This window comes from Vicugna pacos, chromosome 5 (assembly GCF_048564905.1).
Source record: "Vicugna pacos chromosome 5, VicPac4, whole genome shotgun sequence".
Classification (NCBI taxonomy): Eukaryota; Metazoa; Chordata; class Mammalia; order Artiodactyla; family Camelidae; genus Vicugna; species Vicugna pacos.
Genome location: NC_132991.1, coordinates 57815651 through 57820399, shown reverse-complemented (window position 1 = coordinate 57820399; position 4749 = coordinate 57815651). Strand labels below are relative to the sequence as shown.

The 4749-nt window shown below is 37.7% G+C and overlaps 1 long non-coding RNA gene across 2 annotated transcripts in view; it reads left to right on the top strand.

The window, feature by feature from the left end:
* The first annotated feature begins 348 nt into the window (after positions 1-348).
* LOC140696426 (uncharacterized) overlaps positions 349-4749 on the top strand; it is an 86005-nt gene continuing 81604 nt past the window's right edge. Inside the window, exons 1-2 of one of the 2 annotated variants that reach the window (XR_012072745.1) lie at positions 349-457; positions 2436-2611. This is a non-coding gene — a long non-coding RNA (uncharacterized lncRNA). The remainder of the gene's footprint in view (positions 458-2435; positions 2612-4749) is intronic. The other variant, XR_012072746.1, reaches the window with a different exon arrangement.

Below are 4749 nucleotides of genomic sequence, written 5' to 3'. Positions count from 1 at the left end.
TTCCTTTACGGAAGCCGGCTGATAGGGCGTTTGTCCCAGCCCACAGGCCCCCACGCAGGGCTCCTCTAGGCCTCCATCTCGATGGTAAGATCCAGCGCCTGTGCGGCCATCTTTTATTTGGGCAACGTAGAACTAGGACACGTATGGAAAAAAGTAAAAGCGAAACAGAGACATAGACACAGTGCATTTATATTAGACCCCTTTAGACTCTTATTTAGTACAGAGAAATTTCTCTCCGGCCTTGTCAGTCTGATTGTATAGATTCTTTCGTCGGAATGGAAAGGCGGAACACAGTATATCATGTGACCTCCAGTCCTTCCTCCTATTCCCCGCCAGGCCTCCCCTCTCTCTTCTGATTCGGGCGCTACGAGATGACGCCAGCGTTTCAAGCCAACAGCTTTCTTGGTCGCGCAGTTGAGTTCGTGGTTGGAAAGGTAGCGGTCAACTTTTTGCACAGGTGTTTGTTTTTCTTATTAGTCGTCACTTTGTCCCGCTTTTCTGAGCATAGCATAGTTTTTAAGCAATCTTCATAGCTCCGAGAGCCTTCCTTTTTCTTTTGGACCCCTGGCTCTTACTCCGGGGTTCTCCCCAGTTCGTTGGAGCTGCTTGGGTCTTCCGACATACCGGGCCGCTTTACCCCGGCCAAGTTTCAGGGCCCTGCTCACTGGTTTGCCCGTGTTTTGGTTTTAGCTTCCCCGGTTAGTTGACCGAAGCCCTGAGAATGTTTATGCCTCCCTCTCCATTCCTTTTTATAAACGTATGTGTATCATTTTCGTGGTCCCTGTATATTAGGCAGTGCATATCTTCATTCATTCATTCAATTAACATTTACCAATCCCCCGAAGAGCCACTGACTTGCCTTGTACGTGTTAATCCTTGAAGTGCAGAAAATTACGACATTCCTTCAGTCTTTTTAGAGACAGATAATTACCGAGAGCCTTCTATGTGTGAGACACAGTGCAAGGCAGCCGTGTTCCCTGCCCTGTTACCTTCTATGGGAGAGACGATAAAAATATTTAACAAACAAGATAGTCACAGATTGTATGCTGAAGAAAATAAACAGTAATAGAAGAAAGAATAATTTTCTCTGAGGTGGTTTAGGCTTAACCTGATGGATAGGTGATTGTTAAGGTTGTGCAGGTTAAAAAGTGATATTTAAAAAATTCAACGTTGATACAAATTTGATATAACATAATTCAATGCAGAAATAAAACGGTCCTGGTCCATCCTACACCCCATGAGTATCTCTCCAACATTAAAAGTTTGGTATATATGCTGCTTGATATTTTTCTAGGCATACATACACATTAACATCATTCTTCAATGCAATGCACTGTTGTATTTTTTTCCCCCAGCTATGTATGGTTTCACTCCCGTGTATATAGGTTTTTATCTCCTTTTTAAAGACCACATAGTACTTTGTAGAATAAGTGTGCCATAATTGATTAAATCATCATCTCAAAGGTGGATGTTTAGTCATTTCCATTTTAAAAAAGTGGCAAATAGTGTTACAGGACACACATTTTCAGTGTTGCTGTAGGAGAAATTCCTAGAATAGATACTGCAGGTTGAACGATAGCTGCATTTTTTTAAATTGTGAGTGAATGTTTTGTGGAAGAGAAACACATGTCACTGGGAAAGGCAGGAGGAATAACTAATGACAGCCCCAAAAGGGAACTGTTTAACTTAGTTTTAAGTCTAAAGTTTTGGGAAAACCCAAAGAAAAGGGAATATTATAAGAGAGTATGATTTCTTCAGAAATCAGGAGGAAAAAGGACTGATGAAGTGGTGTAAAAAAAAGCAAAATTGCTGTAAATACTGCATCAATCAGCAACAATTGAAAGGTAGCAAGGGTAGGCAGTCCATTGATTAAAATTTAGATTGTAATGTGGAGTCACTTTTTCAAGAATTGTTCAGTATAATGAATTGTGCTTTTTAAGTCTAATATTTCCCTTCAGATCCTGGCATTTGTATATCAGACACCAGTCTTTATTGATTGGCCCACAAACTCTAAAATATAACCAAAATTTTCTAAAGTATTCAGAGGACTGGAAAGAAGTAACACAATATTGAGGGTGATAGAAGTGGCTGGATACCCTCTGCACGTGGGCATTTCATAGAAGAGAGCAAGGAAGGTTTGGCTCATTTGTTGAGAGCTGAGTATCTTTAACAGGTCCGTGGTTGTCTTCAGCTCTCCTCTTTTCTTTATAAGTCCACACCAGAATCATCTCTAAAAGTTCCTTTGTGGCAATTGACACTAAAACTCTTCCAGCCTCTTCCTTTATCCCGTTCTAGAGCTGCTTCCACATTTGCAGGTCTTTGTTAGTTACAACAGCAGCCCACTCGGTACCAAAATCTGTGTTAGTAAGGGTTCTCCAGAAAAACAGAACCAACAGGATTTTTTATCGATTGATTTGTTTGTTTATTTATTTAAGGAATTGGTGCACTCAATTATGGAGGCTGAAAAGTCCTACAATGTGCAGTCTGCAAGTTGGACACCCTAGAAAACCGGTGGTGTAATTCAGTCTGAGTTGGAAGGTCATCGGTGAAGCTGATTGTGTAAATCCAGTCCAAGTACAGGAGAAGAACGATGTACCAGCTCAGCAGTCAGGTAGAGAAGGAACAAATTTTCCATTCCTCTTCCTTTTGCTCTGCTCAGGGTGTTAATGGGCCCCAGATGATGCCCACCCACTTTGGGGAGAGCTGCCTGCTAATCTCACTGGAAATACTCTGACAGACAAACCTGTACATAATGTTTAGCCAAATATCTGGGTACCCCGTGACCCAGTTAAGTTGACACATAAAATTAACTACTACACTGGGCAACCACTGATCTGTTCTCTATCCCTACAGTTTTCCTTTTCCAGAAGGTCATATAAACGACATTATATACTATGTGAGCTTTTGAGTCTAGCTTCTTTTACTTAGCATAATATGTTTGAAATCCATGTAGTTGTGTAGATCAATGATTTCGTTTTCTCTTTTTTATTTGCTGAGTGGTATGCTATTATATGGATATTTTGCAGTTTGTTTATTTATTCTTTTGTTGAAGGACTTTAGCATTTCCTCCAGTTTTGGAAATTATGAATAATACCACTCTAAACATTGATTTGTAGGTTTTCATGTGAACATAAGTTCTCTGTTTCTCTAGGATAAATACCAACAAGTGGGATTGCTGGGTCAAATCATATGTTTAAATTTTTAAGAAACTGTCAGACTGTTTTTCCAGTTTCTGGTCTCATTTTGCATTCTAATCACTAAAGTATGAAAGTTTTAGTTGCTTTACATCCTTCTCAGCACTTGGTGTTGTCAAGATTTTAAATTTTTCCCACTATAAGTTTGTAATGGGATTTCATTGTTTTAATTTTCATTTCACTAATGACTAATGGTGTTGGGCATATTTTCATGTGTTTATGTCCTACCTATATCTTTGGTGCAGTGTCTTCACATCTTTTATCCATTGTTTTATTGATTGGTTGTGTTCTTACTATTGAGTTTTGAGATTTCTTCGTATATTTTAGATAGGATTCCTCTGTCAGATACGTGAATTGTAAATATTTTCTCCCAGATTGTGGCATCTCTGTTTATTCTGTTCAGCTTCTTTCACAGAACTGAAGTTTTAAATTTTGGTGAAGTACAGTTTGTCAGTTTTTTTCTTTTATGAATAATGCTTTTGTTGCTGTATCTAAGAACGTTACCTGTTCCAAGCTCATGAAGATACTCTCCTATGTTTCATATGAAGAGTTTTATGATTTATACAGTTGACCCTTGACCAACACAGGTTTGAACTGTGTGGGTCCACTTATACATGGATGTTTTTCAATAAATATGTTGGAAAACTTTTCGCAAATTTTTTAATTTGAAAAAACTCACAGATGCACTGCATTGCCTAGAAATATTCAAAAAATTTAAAAAAAGTTAGGTATGTTGGGAATGTATAAAATATGTGCAGACAGAGATTTAACATACAGAATGTATATTAATTGACTGTTTATGTTGGTAAGGCTTCTGGTCAACAGTAGGGTAGGAAGAAAGAATGGAGGGTATCCATGAAGACTGAACATGTAGATAATACTATTTTATTTTGTACACATTGAAGATGTAATTCAATTGGGAAGTAACAGTGCAGAAGAGAACTTTTGTTAATATGCTGGTATTTTTTCTCAGATTGTTAAAATGACATTTCAGAATTTAAAAATTCTAATTGAACTCTTGGATTTCAATTTCAACTTCATAAAGCTGAAAGAATTGCATAATTTAATGACAACTGTGCAAAATAAACCCTAAGTAGACTCTCAAGTCCTACTTACATAAAAATCAGCTTATACAGAACACCATACTTTTAAGTCCGCGGCCTTAATAAGTACTTTGTGCCAGTTACAGCCCCAAGGATCTTTAGCCTCTTAATAAATTTTCCTTACTATATATAAATAAGTGGTTAACTTAAGCTACACATAGGAACCACCTGGTGTGCTTTAGAAAATAATGAAACCTGGTCCTATCCTTAGCAATTCTGATGTAATTTTTTTCTTTTTAATTGTAATGAAATACACATAATAAAGTTTTTTACTGGTGACATTTAGTACTTTCACAGTATTGTGCAACCACCACTCTAGTTCCAGGACGTTTTCATCACCCAAAAGGAAATCCTTTACCATTAACCATTCACTTCCTATTCCTCCATCTCTGCAATTACTAATGTATAGAGATAAAACTGATTTTTGTGTGTTGATCTTGTATCCTGCTGCT